The sequence below is a fragment of the Phasianus colchicus genome, chromosome 8 (assembly GCF_987193195.1).
Source record: "Phasianus colchicus chromosome 8, bPhaCol1.hap1.1, whole genome shotgun sequence".
NCBI lineage: Eukaryota > Metazoa > Chordata > Aves > Galliformes > Phasianidae > Phasianus > Phasianus colchicus.
In genome coordinates this window covers 19,321,259-19,339,938 of record NC_143443.1, presented here as the reverse complement: position 1 = coordinate 19,339,938, position 18,680 = coordinate 19,321,259, and the positions used below count along the sequence as shown (strand labels likewise).

The 18,680-nt window shown below is 42.4% G+C and overlaps 1 long non-coding RNA gene across 2 annotated transcripts; it reads left to right on the top strand.

The window, feature by feature from the left end:
- Positions 1 to 7,917: 7,917 nt before the first annotated feature.
- LOC149917054 (uncharacterized) lies at positions 7,918 to 16,547 on the top strand. Of its 2 annotated transcripts, none has more exons than XR_016468556.1 (3): positions 7,918 to 8,005; positions 8,430 to 8,533; positions 13,511 to 16,547. It is a non-coding gene; the product is annotated as an uncharacterized LOC149917054 (long non-coding RNA). The 2 variants fall into 2 exon arrangements; XR_016468555.1 differs by having other exon boundaries at positions 8,425 to 8,533.
- Positions 16,548 to 18,680: the final 2,133 nt, after the last annotated feature.

Genomic DNA, 18,680 nt, shown 5'->3' with positions numbered 1-18,680 from the left:
ATTAAAAAAAAAGAAACAACAACAACAACAACAACAAAACACTTTGTGACCAACTAATTACTTGAATTATTTTTAAAACAAGGTAGGACTGCAGGCCAAAACAGGAAAAGACCTAGTTAAAGAATACTTGGATGAACCAACTGCATACAAGTCAGCAAGGACTCATAAATTTCACCTGAACATATTCAAGGAATAAGATGAAGTAATCTGTGAATTGCTAACGATTATTGCAAAGCGGTTATTGTAAAGGAACCACATAGAATAGGTTTAGCCCTAGAGAACAGGGGAAAGGTGAATATAGTACTGATCTTTAAAAAGCAGTAATGAGACCCCAGGAAGCTATAAACCATTCACTCTGATTTCCAAAAAATCTGGAATGAGTTATTAAACAATCAGTTCTTAAATACCTAGAAGATGGTATGGTGATAAAAACCAGTCTACTTGAGTTTGTCAAGAACAAATCATGTCAAACCAGCCTAATTTCCCTTTTTTGATGGGGTGACTTGTGTAATGAATAAAGAAGAGCAAGTGGATGTGATTTATCCTAGTTCCCTGACACTGTTGCATTAAGATATGAGCTGAAACACTGTCACAACAGGAAGGGTTTACAGCTGGATGAACTTCACTCCAAAAACACACTTATCAATTGTTCCTATCAAATAGGAAGTTGTTCAAGAAGAATTCCTCTGGGATCATTTCTGGGCCTGTCTCCATTCTTTTCACTAATGATGCATATGATGAAATCTGCGGTTACCATTAAATTTGAAGAGTCTACAGGAGTATCACAGTCAGAGGATCAAAGTTCAGAAATGGTCTGGGTAAGTTGAAAAGATGGTCCACAGACGACTTGGCTGAGTACGTGCTAGGACAACCACTACTTTTAGGTTGGGGGAATCAGATTCTAACCTCCAAAGATGAAAGAAATGTGTAAGCAGTGGGATGGCAGGAGGTTTGAAGGATGCAGCAAATGGTAAGCTAAATTTTAGATTGCAGTGCCCTAGAAAAATCTAGTGAAGTTCAGCAAAGCCAAGTGCAAGATCGTAGCAACTCCTGTTATCAGTACAAACCCTGCTGAAAAGGACCTGGGGGAACTGGTGGATGGTAAGCTGGACATGAACCAGCGTTGTGCCCTCACAGCCCAGAAAGCCAAACATATCCTGGGCTGCATCTAAAGAAGTGTGGTCAGTAGGGCAAGGGAAATGATCCTGAGCCTCCACTCTGTACTGGTGAGACATCACCTGGAGAACTGTGTCCAGATATGGAGTCCTCTGTACAGTAGAGATATGGATCTGCTGGAATACATCCAGAGGATGCAAGGTATGGAACACCTTTCTTATGAGGACAGGTGAAAGAACTGGAGCTGTTCAGCCTGCAGAAGAGATGGCTCTGGGGATACCTGAGAGTGGCCTTTCAGTATTTAAAGGGGACCTGTAAGAAGGAAGGGGACAGACTCTTTAGCAGGACCTGTTATGATAGGACAAGGGGAAATGGTTTCCAATTAAAAGAAAGGAGATTTAGATTGGTTATAAAAAGGAAGTATTTCACATTAAGGATGATGAGGCACCAGCACAGGTTGCCCAGAGAGGTGGTGGATACCCCATCCCTGGAGACATACAAGGTCAGGCTGGATGGGGCTCTGAGCAACATGACTGAGCTGTAGGTGTCACTGATCAGCAGCGGGGAGCTGGAGTACGTGGTCTTTAAGGATTGCTTCCAACTCAAATTATTCTATAATTCTATTAACATTTATTTCCAGCACTTGTTATTCCTAATGTTGTAAGAATGCTTGAAAAATACTAGGTAAATAAAATAAATGAACGGAAATTCTTTCCTTTTTTTTTTTTTTTTTTTTTTTTAAACATGTCCCCATGTATCTCTCTAAAATTTATAACCTAACATTTTTTTTTTTCAAATTCCAGAGCTGAAATTGTGTTGCTAATTAATTTCAGTGCCACCTTCTGTTTTCTTAACTGCTCAGGTTCAGCACATCTGGTGAACAAGCAAAGTTTTGTGGGGGCCCAGCCATTTCCTGCAAGGCTATGATGTGTTTTGTCCTCTCACTGCACCAATCCACAAATGACACTGAGTTAAGGTACTCAGACTGCTTTCCTGTCCTGAATGCTGTAAATCAGTGCCAAAAAATAATGGCGTCAGGAAACTAATGAACAGGAGAAGTGGCAGCAGTCATCAGAACACATGCAGCCAGGTGATGGCCAAAGATAGTATTAGGGAAATGATGGAAATCTCTGTAAGGGAATCAAATCAGAGAGTATCATCAGTGGATAGTTCAATTTTATAGTTAGATTAAGATTGCTCTAACACAGGCATGAGTTTGGATTTCACAGTTAAAACACAGTTCCGTTTTGCACTGAAAACAGGAATTCAGTTTCTTTGTTGTGTTTGAAAAATATGGTCTCCTCCTTAAATTGGCAGTGCTTATCCCTCTGGGTATGAGATGAATGGTCTGGTAATTTGTTAGCTTGTGATTTGCAATTAATTAGAAACTGGGTCCTTTAAGAAATCTGTTCCAGTTGTTCCTTTGCCTGAAACATCTCAACAATGAAATAATGCAGACCATTAAAATGTTCCATGTAGTCAAAATACATTGAAAATGTGCACAGACAATAGCTGAATCAATTAGTGTGCAATTAAATATCTTCCTATCTAATTGCAAACAGAGAATACTTTGACATCAAGGAAAGCTCATCCAATCATTAGGTTTCCCCTAGAGTGGATGTACATGTGATAATCTCATTGGCTGTAAGGTTTACATTCATTAATCCCATTGACTTGAAGAGGGCTGAACAGATCAAGAAGACATTACTCAGCCAGTTCTTTTAACATTTTCTGTTTTGATCTGGCCCAGTATATGTTTAAGAGGTATTGCTGAAGAACCTGAGGCAGCAAAGCTCTCAGCAATACTGGAGTGTTGGGACAGTTTCTTCTTCCTCCCCTTTTTCCTTCCTTGTGCTCCCTCCTGCCAAATACCACCTGCCATTCATTCATCAATAATGCACTATACTGAGCCATTGGTTTAAATTCAGGTCGCTAAGTGGCTTAAGAAATAAAATTTCCAAGGGCTCCACTAAAAGTAACTAAGAATTAGCCTATTGCAGGAGGCTCAAATCTGCTACACGGGAATGTATATTGAATTCAGATCAGGAAGAGCTTTTCACATCACAGTGGTCTGCAAAATTAGGCACCAAGGGCTCACCTGGGTTCTGGGTGGGAACTGAAAATAAAAATCACAAAGATTCTGATGAACCAAAAAATGGCTCATTTAGGTAGTTCTAGGCCAGCTTTTGAAAAATCTGTATGAAATTTTTATTTATAAATGAAAATGAAGTCCAAATGCAAAAGGATGTTTCTGTTTAGAAAAAAAAATTGAAATATTGTTTAACATTTAAACTTTCCCTCCTCCCCCCCCCCAGGAAAACAGTTTTCTTTGTTTATCCCAAATTCATAAATAGCTCTGATTCCTCCTTGTTTGTACTGTGGGATAATTTCATTTGCCAAAATAATAATAATAATAATAAAAAATAAAAAATCTCCCTAAATCTTAAAATAACTAACATCCAAAAATATCTGCCCAAATACTGCCCCTCAGAAGTGAACTCATTCAAGGATTTAACAAAGATCTAATACAAGGCTGACCTGGTGTTAGCCTGGGAAAGTGCCCCTGAGACACGGAGGATCCCTGCAGATCCCATAACAGGCACTCCAACAGTAAGTCCCAGCCCAATGAGACTGGGAGAGCAACACAACCTGCATAGCATGGGCACCCTGTTAGGACTGCCAACATGAAAGAAGGTCAGGGACATAAAACACAAGGGAGATGTAGTTGCACAACTATAATAGAGAAAGGAATACCAGAGCCAGCCAAAGCCTGTGGGGGATACAAGCTCATTTCTTTGTATTATCTGTTAGGAAAACACTGGGTGGGAGGAAACTCCTGCCCCACAGCGGCATGGGCTGCTCCATGACATGGGGTTAGCAGCAGGGAGGGGACCCCGGGCTTGCAAAACCCAGTGGGATGTGACCTTGAAGCACAGTGGGAGGCATGGGACTGGGACAACGAGCAGAATAGAGGGGCCTGGGAAGTCCCAAATGGTGGAGGTGGTCAGTGTGGGCAAGATGGTGGGAGGCAGTTGTGTATACAGGGAGATCTGCTCTGGGAAATACCACCACAGTATCCTGTATTGGGTGCTGGGACACAGGCAAGGGATGGGGCCCTTGTTTTCTTCTGTTGCTGGAAATGTTTATCCTTTGACTAAGGCAAAGAGGTTTGTTTTTAATCCACGCTTCTTTAAGAATTCATCTGGATTTCCTATCCAAAAATAGCAAGAGGTTGTAGAGGAAAATACATGACTGCTCCTTCTCTTTGAGGCCAGGCAGAGAGCAGGATGGCCCAGCAGGCACTGAGGTGTGTCCTCCCAGAGCTTCCTCCAGCACCTTCTGGGAAGGAGCGTGGCTCCTTCCTCTGGCTGGACACCTCCCTGCCAACCTTCCTGCTCTGGAGGACAAGGCAGGTGCTCCTCAGGATGTCCACTGGAAGCACGAAGCTGCAGCTGAGGGCTGGAGATGTGATCTGGGCCAGCAGTTCTTGTATGCTGCCAGGTTTCAGCATTCAGACCAAGTGCTGGGGTCACCCCTCAAACCCAGGAGTCTCTTTTATATCTCCTGGAACAGTAACAGCTGGGCCAGGTGAAAAATCGCATAGTAGAGTAGGGTGCAGGTTTCCAAAAGACCTATTCTCCCTTTGATTTTATGAGAAAATGATGATTTATGAATATCAATTTGAAGTAAAGCAGTGTTTCTGATAATAAAACCTTGAGAGAGTATGAAGGACTCTGTCATTACAGTAATAGGCCCCAGATAAGTGCTTCATCGTGAAGACTATACATCATCACTGCCCACAGTGTGCTGAAAAGAAGAGGCAAGAGGAGAATGAACGGCATCTGCTACAAAAATAAACTACAGCAGACACCGTGCTCACTGCTTTCATATTTCATACCATAAAGTCCTGCATTTTGCAATTCAGTTAAGCCAAACATTCATTTTTCACTTCCTTTCATCACCCACTAGTGCTGCCAAAACCAAGAGACCCCAGCACAAACTGGGGAGGCTGCTGGGGCCAGGAGCTGTGCCTGCTGCCTGCAGGGCCAACACCCCACTGCCACTCACAAGAGGAGCAATTCTTGCCTTGCCTAAAGCCCAGAGGTAGCCATGGCTACAGAAAAGAAGGAGATAGACTCCTTAGCAATATCTGTTGTGATAGGACAAGAGGAAATGGTTTCAAACTGAAAGAAGGGAGATTTAGCTTGGATATATGGAAGATGTATTTTATACTAAAAGTGGTGAGGCTCTGGAACAGATTGCTCAGAGAGGTGGTGGATGCCTGATCCCTGGAGACATTCAGGGTCAGGGTGAATAGAGCTCTGAGCACCTAATGGAGCTGTAGGTGTCCCTGTTCATTGCAGGAGATTTGGACCAGATGACCTTTAAGGGTTCCTTCTGACTCTAATGATTCTCTTATTCTCTGATTCTCTAAGAGGCATGGCAGGGTTTCATCCCCTTCAGTCATACTCCACAGACCAGGAGCAGGTTCCTATTCCCCTGCTCAGCTTGTCATACAACTGCTTCTGCTTTGTAGCTATTTGAAAATGTTAGGCTGTTTTGTTGGTGGGTTTTTTTGTTTGTTTGTTTTTGTTTGTTTTTGCAATTTCTCATTTTCATTAGTAGAAATTTCTATCTATAATTTACACAGCACTTTTACAACTTTCTCCCCAAGTAAAATAAATACAGCAGCTGGTGAGTCTGTAGCTGGGGAGGTCAATAAAAAGAAGAATAAAGTATCTCTGAAATGAAATTTCCTTTCCAGCACATACACTGGGCCCAACATAAAAGACGCAACCGAGAGTTTAATTTAAAACTAATTTATTGGTGAAATGTTATCAGAATACCAATGAAGACAAATAAATCAACATGACACTGGGAAAAAGATTAGCTGGTGAAGATGAAAGCTACCAGCACAGCAACCCACAAACGGGGGAAGAGTTACATAAACTGGAGAACACTAGCAAAGTTGGAATGAAATGCTCCCTGTGCAATTTTGGAAACTGAAATGAAATTTTTTGAGGTTAAAATGCTGATGGCTGCAAGTATTTGCTCCTTTCACAAAAAGCAAACACCAGATTGTTGCCTGTGAAACCCTGCACTAGCCCCACACTTCTGTTTCCCCCTGTTCTGCAAAAGCACCAAGTCACCTGCAAGGAGCAGTGCAAAGAGAAGTGATACTGTGGTATAGTGACCAACTTTCACTAACAAGAGATTTATATGTTTCTCGTAATTAGAGTAAAGGAGAAGGGAATTGGGGCATATTGCTAATTATTGGTTGCTCTGAATCAGAAGGCTGGGGGAGGCTGTTTGCTTTTTGGTTTTTGAGTTATTTATTTATTTATTTGTGAAAGTCTAGGTGAATGAGAAGCAAGAAACAAAAAGGCTATCAGCTAAAATCTCCTTAGCACACCTCAGTGCTGTCTCAAGGAGGATGAGGACCTTGCCAGGGGTCCAGAGGCTGCTCACAGACATTGCCTTCCACGTGTGACTCCTCTCCTGCTGGGGAAGGACATGTGCAAGCACTTGTGTATTCTTGTGTGGAATCAGGGCTGTGGAAAGATGTCTGCATCCACAGCCCATCTTCTCTCTACTGATAATATTCAGGGGCTCCTCACTTTTGGTAGCCATTTGACATCACACATTTTGTAATCACTTTGTGGGTGCCTCAGTGCAAACAAGTCAGAGTGCCCAAGAAGATGAGATACTCAGTATTCCCTTGGTGAAAAGAGACAAAATGCTGGACTCCTTTGAAGAGACCCTGCTGCCATAAAGTCTTCAGTCTACACTTTAGAGAGGGTTTTAATTTTGCAAGAGGCACGACTGGGCAACAAAGCATCCCGCAGCCTGCAATTTGAAGGTTGTGCTTTGTTTTAGCAATGGTAACTAGAGAGTTACAAACAATGTGGGCCAATTCTGTTCAGTCATTAACAGACACAATTGTATTTAGTCAATATGTTCACCCCTGTGCGAACCAGGGTTCCAAATCGGCCAATATTTTGTCTCCTATACTGTAGCAAATTATTCCTATTGACTCAACAGAGTGTAACAAATTTTCAAATGCTCTGATTTATGTGAAATAATTAGCATGGTATTGTTTGAGCTTGAGGCCACTCAGCTCTTTTTTTTTTTTTTTTTTTTTTTTTTTTTTTTTGTAGCTTAGCATCCACATTCATTTCCATTCTGTACCAATTAGCACAGAAGAAGCAAGATCCAGATGTAAAGGACTTTTCTTCTGCCTTACAACATTCACTTCATCTAGACTTATCTTACACAGCTGCTTACTCCTTCAGGAAAAAGTAAAATAAAATAAAATGATAGGAACAGAAAATGAAATACAAGTTCATTCTAAAAACATAAAGAACTAAGTGTTCCTGATCTTGTAATTGTCAATAACTAGTCCTTGAGACAACATAAAGGCTCTTTGCAAGGAAAAATAACAGATACAAAAACTTCTGCTCTTCACCTTGTGAAAGATAAAGAGAGATATAAAGATTCTTGCATTATAGATGACTTCCAATGAAAGCAAAGGATTGATTTTTCTAAAAATGAACTTCTCAACCATACTGGGGGAAGGAAAAATATATATATATTGAAAAGAAATAAAAAAATCTACCCTATGTCTACACTTTGAAATACAGCTTAATCAGCCCCAGCACTGGTAATTCCAAGCACCAGCTTTTCACCTGGAGTAAATCAATAGCTCTCCACTATAACACAGCTGAGCTGTCCCAGCTGAACTATTTATGGAGCTAATTGGGCTCACTTATAAAAGAGAGGAAGTTGCTGTGAGTTTTGTGGTAGAGGGGTGAAATTGAGTGACTTAAGTGGTGATTGAAAGTGCCTTGGTGGTAATCCCTGCTTTTCTGTTGAAGCACCTTTTCCTCAGGTAGACTGTATTGCTACTCTTCTATCTGGAAACTTATTATCTTTTCTTTCAACAGCATAAAATGTCCTAGGTTGAAAAGTGTTTGCCTCTATGGTAGAGAGTTCTCTGCAAGAGCTCTTCAGACTATAAAGCAGCCTTATCCCACTGTAACTGGGCTCTAGCTCATCAGCAGGTGGTGCTTAGCATAGCTCCTGTGCATCCCAAGGAATGGGAGAAATCTGCTCTCCAAAGAAATTGTGGAAGAATGTAGCATAGAATTAAGTAGTGGAAGTGTAGTAGTAGAAGTAAGCCTGGGGAAAAAACTCTATTTTTTTTTTCCTTGGAAGCATTATCTCTTAAATCAAAGAGAAGTAATGTATCTAAATCTGTGGTGGGGGTTAGTTTCTGTTATTAAATAAATAGCAGCGATCACCTTTCAGTACAGTCTCCAGCATGTCACCCTGCAAGAAAAAGGACTGACCAAAGAAATACTTTGCTTCTTTCATAAACATAAATCTGCATCAAAATGAAAAGAAGAATGTGGGCCAGGTAAGTTAATACTATACCATACTGTAAGCATTGAGCCTGAGTGATTGCTGCAAGTTGATGTTTGTTGAACCAGCAGCACAAAATATTTCATTTTGAAGGTGTTAACTACAAAACCCCTTCATCGTTTTATCAGGAATTTTTTCAGTAAAATATTTAGTTGTGAAAATGGTGCACGTCTACTCTCGGCTATGAGAAATGATGTAAACTGAGGGTAGGACTCATCTGATTTGTCTGTGCTGGTGTAACTTCATCTGGCTGCAATTCCTTCTTTTGCAAGGGTGAATATGAATCGGAGCAAGGTCCTGGTTCTGAGTGTCATGGTATGGGTGTATCTTTATCTCAAACTTTTTTCTCACAGCTTCCTTTTTTACCTCTTGGGCTGTCCTTACATCAGTGGTAAGTTTTCCCAAGTTATCCAAAGGAAAGACTTGGGATTGATTTTTATGGGACCATGATAACAAACTTTTGTTTAAAATCCTAGAGACAGACTGAGAACAGTCCTCATCATTGTACCTACTACAGCAAATGTGTGTGTAGCCAAGACTTAGATAAGAGGTTGAAATTCTTCTATGCTTCCCAGATTCCTCTCCTGGAAACCAACACAGAGCTCTATGCCCAAAGCCTGGCTATTCTGCATTACTTTCTATCATCTGAAGACTCAAATGGCTTTATCATACTACTTCATGCTCTGCAGAAAGTAGCATGCACTGCACTGGAATGGCCGTTCTTCCCTGAAGGTGTTTAAAGGAGCAAATAATCATTGATGCTATTGCTCATGTAATTTGTGTTGTAAAGTAAAAGGAGCAGTTTACACTCCTTCAAAGCATATTTGTTCATAGACAGAAGGCAGAAAAAAGATGCTGTGTTCAACAGGTCAGCCACAGATTGCTTTAGTCCTACAATACATCTGGCGTTAGTGAGCAGTGAAGGAGATCTGTAATTACATGTCCTGGAGATGTCTTTCTCTGGCTCGCTGGTCACCCAGTTGACCCCCACCCAATCAAGATGGTGGGAGGGAGCTTGGTGTGAGGAAATCAGCAACACTGGTTCATGCAGAACAAGCAGTGGGAAATTTTCTCAGAATATATGAAGATCCTAACACTGGCTGATGTCTACTTAATGTGATCTGCATGACATTTTTGTGCCTCTTTTGCACAGCCAAGAGTTTAAGATGCTGCTGGGGATCTGATGTTCTTGGTTACCAGACATCTCACGCCCATACATCTTAAAGGGGCCCACAGTTTGCTGCCTTACAGTCATACCAGCACAAGTCAAGGAAATACAGGATGCAATCTCTTTGGAGAAGAGTGGTTAGCTACAGTTTTTGTTTGCATCTTTTCAATGAGGAACATCATGCTGCCTTTCTCGCACTATGTGGGGAGGCTGAGAAGACATTCTCTTTTCCCTCGAGGCACAGGCTGACTCGTCCTTCCCAGACTGCCCTTAGCTATGTTATCCCATTTTTTGTGTGCATCTGGATTCTGCTCTCACTGCCAGCAAACAGGCAGAACCTGGGGTCCTCCAGAGCTCTTGGGAGCAGTTCTGATCCTTTGGGAGCACACAGTGCTGATTTGTCAGAGCCTCTGACACACTGCTACCTACCTCCTTTGGGATGTCTCCATCTGGCCCTGGTGGCTAACTGCACGGGAGGGTCTCAGGTGGCCCTAAGCTCCTTCCCCTGAGACTCTCTTAAGGTCATGAGAAAATGGCATCCAAGGTATTGAGGATGACTGAGGGATCTCTTCAATTGTAAGACAGGGACAGCACTGATCTATCTCATTGATACCTCCTGCGCACTAGATTTAGGTCATCCTAGGGGATCCACAGACATGCACCAGCCTACTGGTGTGCTGTCAAAACCTTGTTGCTGGTCTGGGCTATGGGTACCCTGTGTTAGGAAAATTGAGTAGGGCCCTTTCCTGGCTGGCAGTAAAATTCATTCTAATTACAGTTCTTTGCACATGTGCTCTCTGAAGGGCAGGAAAAAGCTTTTGCTACTTGAGGTCAGGGCTGACAAATGAGCTGGTGTGTTCTGAATAGGCAGACAGGAGGAACACCTGCTGTGGGAGGCTGCCGCAGAAGCAGAGGTGGCAGGAAAATTGATGATGACCTTGCAGCACAGATTCAGAGGAGGCAGTGAAGGATAAGCCCATGCTCTGGGTTTGAAGCTGATGGAGGATGTAGTGAATTCAGCACCATGTCTCTGACCAGAATCAGTGGTGTGGAAGGAGACTGTGGTCTCCCAAGGAAGTGGGAGGAATGGTCTGAATAGGATGCAGTGCTGTACGTCTGCACACCTAGAACTGCTGCAGGGCTCATCCTAACCTTACTCTATGGGCTTTGGGCTTTTCCACACCACTGCTACTTCAAGAGGTGTCAAAGGGATAGATGAATCATTCTCTCATTCTGCACACTGTGTGAATTCTTCATGCAGAATTTTGCTTTTAAGATTCCAATGGAAATCCAGAAGTTAGTACTTTTCAAAAAGTTTTGGTTTAGAACATCTAAATGGAAACACAATTATATATATTTTTTGTTTATTTTTACGACTTTGCCATTGGATATATTCCTATGTTGAAGCATACAGAATGGATTAATGGGGGGAAATGAAATTGAGCCCCTAAATCTTATTCATTCTATTACAACCATTGATGAGAAAGGGGAAAAAACATTCAAAATATAAAAATGTTTGCCTTTGGAAAGACAGAAATAAATATACATCTATTTGAATATCAAGATATTGGCATCAGATTAAAAAAATTTTTTGAGCAATTTGCTCATTGAAAAAGCAAATTATTTTCCAGTTATTAGTACATGGCTATTTAATTTCAATGGCCAAAATAGTACTTTTCAAACAATGAAAAGAAGTGCACACAACATTAGTTACTCTCAGAGCAGCCTCAGGTGTTACTTTCAGGCAACTTTTCCTGCAGCTTCTGACAACTTTTGAATGCTTCTCTACAGAAAATGTCTAAGTATTTACTGTCCTAGACCAAAGAAAGCAAAAATTCTATATATGTCAGGAGCACATAGGGAAAAAAAAATAGAAACATCTATAGTTTTTCTCCTTACATAATGTATCACTCCCAGATTGGAAGCCAGTCATGCATCGGTTTTTAGTGGTGAGAGCAGGATATTGGGTTTCAGGACTCTTGGGCTAAATTATAGAATCTGCCGTTGATTTGCAGGGTGACCTTGCACAACTCATTTAAAGGGAAATATGTTACTATTATTTTCAATTGGCCAGACTAACTTATTGTCTGTTGCTTTCTAGCACTTGCTACTTTTATAAGAAATGTTGGGATGATGTCTCTCTCTTGCAAACGTTTTTTTTAATTCTTAAGAATTTATTTTTTTCTATTTTATTTCACAAAATACAGAATTCTCAATCCAACAAAGAAAACTAGCATTTCAGACTCCACCAGTACTTCCTCTTGTAATTCAAGGCTCATTCATGAATATGCAATTTGAATAGCATGTCTTTGGTTAGAGAACTACCCAACAGCATATGTGCCCAGGTTGCTTCAAAACTAATGCTTCCTAATTATTTCCATGGAAACTACAACAGATACAAAGAGCACAATAACACTGTTTGATAGAGCATATTCTCAGCTACAAAACACTATTTTTCAACATGGTCACCACCGTTAGCCAGATAGCATAGATCATAGAATGGTGGGGTTGGACAGGACCTTTAAAACAATTTAGTTCCAACCCCCTGCTGTAGGCAGGGACACGTTCTACTAGAACAGGTTGCTCAAATCCTCTCCTTTATATATATATATGTGTGTGTGTGTGTGTGTGTGTGTGTGTTTTGGTGGTTTTTTTTTTTTTTCAAATGAAGGTGTCTTCTGGATAAAGAAAGAGCTGCCCACAAGTGGGTTTAGGCTCTGTATTTTATTTAACACACCACTGATTCAAAAATAAGAAATTTCCAGTTTTTCACAACTGGAGTGGATTTGTTGGAAACAACAAAAGAAGGGCTGATAGATCCTATCATATGCATATTTTCCTGCTTTCAGAGATTTTATTCAAAATATTTCAAGATGAAAATTTTAATGGGGAAAAGCATTGGGGGAATGATATTTCAGTTTTTAACATAATAATTAGGAGAAAGTTTAAAGTTAAGGTAGTCTGTAAGTTTGGACTTGTTCTTGATCTTTGCTTTAGCCTAATGGGACCATTCAAAATAAAGAATATTACTTATATGTCCTGCAGGATTATGTATTCTGAAGCTTAACCATAGTTTATGAAGTGCTTAGAGATCCTCTGATGAAAATGCAATAACTATGTCGTCATCGTCATCATTGTTATTATTGTGAATATCACTGTAGTTATTCCCTTGGTGAAATAAGAAATCAGTCTGTAAAGATTACAGCAGCTATGGGGAATGTGCCTCGGTAACTTCTCTGCTTTTTGTACCACTGCCAAAGGAGTTTATAAAAAACTGCAGCAGTAACCTTGTTCCTAGCTAATAGCAGGAGTTTTCTTGGACTGTCACATGCTCACTAAATGTGACAAATAAAACTACTGGATACACTACTGGATGCACTGGTTTTCGTTCAACGGATGTGTAGAAAGTCTCTATTGCAGTGCTGAGGTTCATATCTTGGCTTTGGACCCAACATGCAGTTTGCAGGAGGGTGTGAGGTGCCAGCATTAGGGGTAACACAGGCTGCTTATGGTGACATCCACTAGGTGACCCAGGGAGATGTCCCCTCACCAGGAGGCAGCAGCTGTAGGAGCTGCCTGAGTCAGTGAGCTTACACCAGGAACCTGAGTGGGTGCTTTTATCTCACTCAGACATTGCTGTTCATTGGAGAAAACTGGGCTTGGAGAAATGCTGAGAATTTCTCAGGAATTTTGCCCATAACATGTTTATGGTACAAGTGTCACATCTTAGTCTTCTCATTCAATGTTAGCTGTTTTATTGGAGGGAATTTATTTAGTGAACTAATCCAATCATTTCTATAACAGGACAAGGGAGATGTGTGAAATTATGAAAAAGGAGAAGTGAACCAAAAATCTGGGCAGCGATCTGAATCCTGAATGCCAGCTTTGTTTGAGGTCCTTATCTACCAGTGTGCCCTCATGGAACAAGGAGTTGGACTTGATGATCCTCATGGGTACCTTCCAACTTGGGATATTCTTTGAGTAGAAACTGGGGCTGAAAATCTACCTGGCTAACCTGTTGAGTGGTCACCACTGTCTTGTGAGGTACTTGAACATGTGCCTTCAACCTGGAGATTCCCTCCCAGGTATGTGAATCAGAGGGTGCTTTTGAAAATGGATCAGTGGGATTTGTTTAGGTGAAGAAATACTGAAATGCCAGCAGACGGAAAATTCTCCTCCTCCTTCTAAATCTGATGTCACAAACAAAGGGAAAATCAAACCTCCTCCTTAGGATGTATCCCTGCAAAGGAAGTTTGTTGGAGAGGCGTTTCCTTGATAAGGACTTTCTCTGGGAAGAAACAGTCTGCCTCTTACAACATGCCCTGAAACATTGCTCCCAGAAACCAGATGTTGTCAAAATTGTGTGAGAACATGAGACATTTTACTATCAAAATATTTTGGCTTCAGAAGCTGGCAAATCTTCCCACCTCACTATGAGAAGCTGGAGGGAAGTAGAGCAACTGCTCCCTGTCCCAGCGTCTCATGGCACGTGATCCCTTTTTTCCCTTTCTGCAGCCCACCCAAGCCTGGATGTGCTTGCATCTGATATTTTGCACGCTTTTAAATGGGAGTTTTCTTAATTTCTTGATAGAGGGAGACCAGTGATTGAAAGATTTATTTTTTTTTCTTTTTAAATATAGCCAGGTGCTTTCTTCTGAGTTTTGTTACAGACTCTCCTTGTGGCTTTGGGATGCCAAACCTTGTTCCAGTAAGAACTGGATCCTGCACAGCCCAAGAAGCTGGGATGTCAGCTCTGTCCTGACAGCCCCAACCCCACTCTGCACCATCTCTCTCCACTCCCACTGCAGCCACTTCTAGTTCCTGCCGAGTGCAGGGCTGCTTACACCACAGCCAGGCAGGTCAGGCTGCCCGGGGCAGAGTGCATGAGAACTTTCCTCCATCCGGGAACATGCTTTTAATAGAAAAAATGTGGCTTCTTGCAGTGAGTAGCTAAACTGTGGCCAAGGGGAGGGGGCAGGGGAAGGGGGCTCTCCAGCAGCTGGCAGCCTGCCTTTGCTGCAGCAGCAGCAGTTAAGCATGCTGGTCTATAGGAGCTGGGTGCACAGTCCAGCAGTGCAGCTGGGAGAAGGTTGCACTGACTGACCAGCATCACTGCTCCACTCTAGGAAAGGAAACCTAGGAGGGAAACTGGGGGCAATCTTTGCAGAAAGCTGGTACTTACCTGCTGTCTGCCAGCAGCTTGGACCCAGCATAAGTAAGGGGAATGTGTACTTTGTCATCAAAAAGCAGCTCTCAAGTGGCACTTCTCACCCACTGAATGCAAGATGCTTCCTGACACTTAGGGAGCAGCAGGATCTTTCTGACTTTATGCAGGGCAGGAAAGCATTGCAGTTGAAGTCACCTGCTCAACATCACTGTCTGGCTCACAGATCACCAGAAAAACATGTAGATTTTCTAAGGCTGAACCAGCTGGTGCAGCATCCAGATCCAATCACACTTTCAATTCATTCCTAAACAAACATTCATCCATGGATCTCTTGATTAAGGGCTTTTTCTGGTGGTCTAACCAGACCAGCCCTGCTTAGGCAACTAAGCCACCTCAAATTACTCCACCAATGTGAAATCTGGAATCTAAAACAAAAGGAGGTCAATAGGTATCTCTAAGGGACTTTCTATCTTGCCCACACCATCCGCTACCTGGATACCAAGATCACTAAGGTGATAAAGACGGGCATCAACATTTGTAGCTGTATATGACCAAGACCTATCCCACTCAGAAATCATTGCTCTTGTTATTCAAATAGACATTTTTCATCATCTGAAGCAGAATGATGAACACCTCATCTGCACCAGACTTCCCCTGGCCACACTGTTTTTTTTTCAAGGTCTGGGAATATTTAGATACACAAATATTTTGTGACTTCTTATTCACAGCAGCTGGACACTATAAGCAGGTCACCACAGTGGGAAGATTAAGACGCTCCTTCTCTAGGTGCCCAGGAGGAGTTTCACTATCCCAGCTTGCTTTATATGGCCATTAAAAGCTCCTCTAAAGTGGTTTTGACCTCAGCGCCTTTCTAGCAGCAATGTGGTTCAGTAAGCTCTTCTGTTAACAGAGGAAATGGGGCTTTTGTGGCTCTATCACATACTGAGGTATAGACATACAGATTCACCGTGAAAACCACTTTTATTGCCTTTCACATAAATTTATAATGTGGGACCTCATAAATTTGCCATCACTTACTCCTGTACCTACCGTTCTCACGCTGCCTTGCAGCATGCAGCCCATCTCCAGCAATGATTTCCTTGTTCCAGCAAAGAGGGAATTTTTAGGCCAGCAATACTCAGTAATTTAGGTAAAATGTTTCGGGAAGAGGGAAGGGAAGGGTAGGAGTGAAATAAAGAAAGAAGTAGAGAAGAGGAGGGAAATTCCCCTCCTTTCCTCATCTTCAAAACTTTTTTCAAATCAAATCATGAGGAAATCTTATCTTCATTTACAACAAAGTGGATTGTGATAGGACAAGGGGGAATGGTTTTAAACTAAGACGGGGAGGTTTAGGTTAGATATTAGGAGGAATTTTTTTCACGCAGAGGGTGGTGATGCACTGGAACAGGTTGTCCAAGGAGGTTGTGGGTGCCCCATTCCTGGAGACATTCTATGCCAGGCTGGATGTGGCTCTGGGCAGCCTGGTCTGGTGGCTGGCAACCCTGCACATAGCAGGAGGGTTGAAACTCAATGATCATTGTGATCCTTCTCAACTCAGGCCATTCTACATTTCTATGATTCTGTGAACCATGGGGTCTTTTGTTAGAAATGTATTTATGAAAGGCAGTTTCAAACTCATATACCTGCTTTTGAAAATGCAAATAAAGTGTTATGACGCTGAATACTTTTAATTTTGTGCTGTTCAATCCCCCCTTTTACATTAAAAACCTCAAAAAGAAGCCATGGAAGACAAAGGAGCATTACTGAAGCCCCTGCCTCCCACCCCACAGTCCTTCACTCTGGGCTTCTGACAGCCATGTTCAGGGACACAGAGAACAGCCTTTGGATGGGGGCGTCCTGCTGGGATCAAAAGAGTATGTGGGAAAGACATGGGGACTGCAGACCCAGCTGGCTAAAACCCCATCTGTCTTTTCTGTATTGATCTATAGATGGTCCTGAAGTATTCATATTCCTCTATAGAAAGTGCTGTGGCTTGGAAAAGTTCATCTTGACTGCTGTCTGTCAAAATATTTCCTTATTCCATTAATAACAGTTATGAGTATGTTTACACAGCAGCTAACATTTGCAAAATGCTTTACCCATGAATACATATCCTAATTACTCATAGAAAATTATAACTTTGCCCAAAATTAGCCCTTCTTGTTTGCCTGACCTGCTTCCAATCAGATTGTGATTACAGCAAAGTTAATGAATGCTTCACACACAAGCATGCTTCATCTGGAGGATGGCTGGTAATTGTGGCATTGCTGTGAATTTCACTGTGCATTCTAAATTTGCTTTCCAAAATCAAAGCGCTTTTGACTGCACAAATAAATCACTGAGATATCTCTGTTATGACATGTTTTTCCTTTAAAAAAATAACAGTAATTTTGAACTGAAAATTGATTCTCCACAACTACTTTACAGTCTTCAAGTGTTATTCACTCCTTGGTGAACTTTCCTGACTGTGAAACTCTTTCTCTCCCAGCTACGCAATGCGCCTGCAGAATCTGTGTGAATTACAGAAGTCATGGCAAGGAAAAAATCTGTTTGCTGGGTAAGGATTATGCTGACATTAACTCCTTTGCTAATGCTATAAAGACACCACTAGAACACAGCATGCTCGACAGCCATGAAAACTTGCTGAGATGCATGGGCAGTTCCTTTGTGTACAAATGCTGGATTTCATCCATCCAAGCTTTTGCCCATGCAGGCAGGGAGTGCCTTTCTTCCTCACAATCCTGTCAAGCAAGGGAAAGGAACGACAAATGTGACAGTGTACCTGGTAGAAACCCAAATGTGTCACGTCATAGACCAGAGCTGGGTGGGATGTGTTTTGCTCCATGGAGAGAGCATTTCATGGCGGTGCAGGTGCTGGGTTAACCCACATCCACTCCTCTGTCCCCATATCCATTCCAGCCCTGGGGGCAGCAGAGGGTGGAGGTGGCACTGCATGGTCCCGTGGCACTGCATGGTCCCATGGCACATCTGTGGCCTGACGGTGTGTGCTGCGTGCCCGGCCCTCCGGAAGAGAGGAAACCGGCAGAGACAGCCAGCTGAGGGACAGGCAGGAGACAGGAACAAGGTCAGCACAAATGCAGGAACCCCGGCCTCGACTATAGACAAAGGTAACCGAGCAAACAGCGCTCGGCTCCGGTGAGCAGGGTTTGTTGGGAGAGCTCCCGGAGGGAAGTGAGAGAGGCTGCAGGTCTGGCACAGTGAAGGCCATCGAGATGCAGCATTGTCCAGCCTTGCGGAGGGTTATCCCGAGTCCCAGATTTTGGGCAGGGAGCCTGAGTTAGACCTTGGGAACTGGCGACACTGACATTGGCACGTCTGGTCCTGAGATCATTTACATGTTTGTCATGGGTCAAGCAGGCAAAAATAGACTTTCCATGAACTGGGCAATACACCTCTCCTCTGCATTACCACTGCTAAAAACAAGCCACTTTTGGAGCGGAAAAACTGACATTTCCAGTAAAGCTGTGTCCTCATGCTCCCCCACAAGCCAGCACAGGACAGGGATTAATCCCCTTCCTGACCAGGATGAAGCCCACCGCTTCTCATGGCTCATCAGCAGGTTAACAGAGCCTTTTGGGCTGCTTGGCCCATAACCACACCAGGGCTGCATTCACCTCAGGGCCTATTTTGCAAAAGGGTGGGAACTGCAGATAATCACAGAAATCTGACAGAGACTCCATTTACCACAAATTTGATTTACAGGGAGAAAGTACCTGCAAGAAAACAGTACAGGCTTTCAAGTCCTCATCCTTTGAAAAGCCCAGAATAAGGCTGGCAGAAAACCAC